At 37.3% G+C, this 1620-nt stretch overlaps 1 pseudogene; it reads right to left on the reverse strand.

The window, feature by feature from the left end:
• Positions 1-285: 285 nt before the first annotated feature.
• Positions 286-1124, reverse strand: LOC103162102 (annotated as a pseudogene).
• Between the last annotated feature and the right edge of the window lie 496 nt (positions 1125-1620).

Here is a 1620-nt window from a genome sequence, read left to right on the forward strand (position 1 = left end):
AACTAAAGATGGAAAAAAAACCCAAAACAAACAAACAAACAAAAAACAGAAAAAAACCCTACCATCCCCATATATAACCAACTTGTGCTGTGCACCAACAAGAACCTGTTTTAAATTTCCATGCCAATTTACAACCCCCAGACTGTACCAGGCAAGTTTAGTGGGTATTGAAAATACCATCAGAACAGGGCTATCTAAAGACACATTCGGTAGTGTGTTAACTATACAAAAAAAAAAAGACACTGTACAGTTTAAAAACAAATCTTCCACAGCCTTACATTTCAATTTTTCTTTAAAAGGAGTGAGTTGTGTACAGGGGGGTTAAATGCTTTATAGACAAAAAAAAAAAAACCAAAAAAAACAAAAAAAAACTGCTCTAGAACCAACTTATTCATCATCATCATCTTCTTCATCTTCGTCTTCCTCTTCTTCCTCCTCCTCTTCATCCTCCTCCTCATCTTCCTCTTCCTTCTTTTTCTTGCTCTTTTCTGCCTTAACCACTCCCTTTTTCACTGCATCAGGTTTTCCTTTAACACTGTAAGCTGCAATATTATTTTTGTACTTCTCCTTCAGCTTGGCAGCCTTATTTTCACAGGGAAGCTTGTCATCTGCAGCAGTGTTGTTTCACATCTCTCCCAGTTTCTTTGCAACATCACCAATGGACAAGCCTGGGTGTTCTCTTTTGATTTTTGGGTGATACTCAAAACAGGACAAGAAGAAGGCTAAAGGAGGCCTCTTGGGTGCATTGGGGTCTTTGAGCTTCTTTTTGGTCTCCCCTTTGGGGGGATGTGGGTTTTCATTTCTCTTTCATAATGAGCCTTGTCAGCCTTTGCTATGTCCTCAAATTTCCCCTTTTCTTTAGCAGACATGGTCTTCCACCTTTCTGAGACCTTCTTCGAGAACTCTGAGAAGTTGACAGAAGCATCCTGGTGCTTCTTGTGTTTCTCTCGACAAGTTTGCATAAAGAATGCATATGAGGACATTTTGCCTCTAGGCTTCTTAGGATCTCCTTTGCCCAAGTTTAGTTGATTTTTGTCTGCAAGGCACAGAGTCGCCCAGTGCCCGTTTGGCTTGCACTTGCCTCGGCACTCCACAGATTTCTTAATATGTATATATCTGGACATGTTTTAAGTGGCATAGTATCATGAAGCTTTTTCTGACAAAGACAGTAGGCCAGGACTATTTCTTTAAGTGTAAATGATGGCAAGCAAGATCAAATAAAATCAAAATCTCATAGTATATTTATTAGTAATAAAAATTAGTGAAAGAGCAGTATGTTTTCTGGAAGTCCATTATCCAAAGAAAAGTTGATCTAACAATTTATTTTGTTTGTTTCTAGAAAAAACAAAATATTTTGAGGTGTTGAGGTATTATTTTTAAAGACATAGCTGTTAGACAATTAGAGAATGGATTTAAGCCAATATATTCTAGTAAGGTAATCTTTTCTTCTTCTTTTTCTTCTTCTTCTTCTCCTCCTCCTCCTCCTCCTCCTCCTCCTCTTCCTCCTCCTTTTTTCTTGCTCCTTTACTTATTTTCAAAAGAAAGAGGGAAATAATGAGGGTTAGAAAGAGTGAGAAAAGTAAGACAATATAATATTACTTAATGATCTTAGTTCAATTA

Source organism: Cricetulus griseus, chromosome 5 (genome assembly GCF_003668045.3).
Source record: "Cricetulus griseus strain 17A/GY chromosome 5, alternate assembly CriGri-PICRH-1.0, whole genome shotgun sequence".
Taxonomy (NCBI): domain Eukaryota; kingdom Metazoa; phylum Chordata; class Mammalia; order Rodentia; family Cricetidae; genus Cricetulus; species Cricetulus griseus.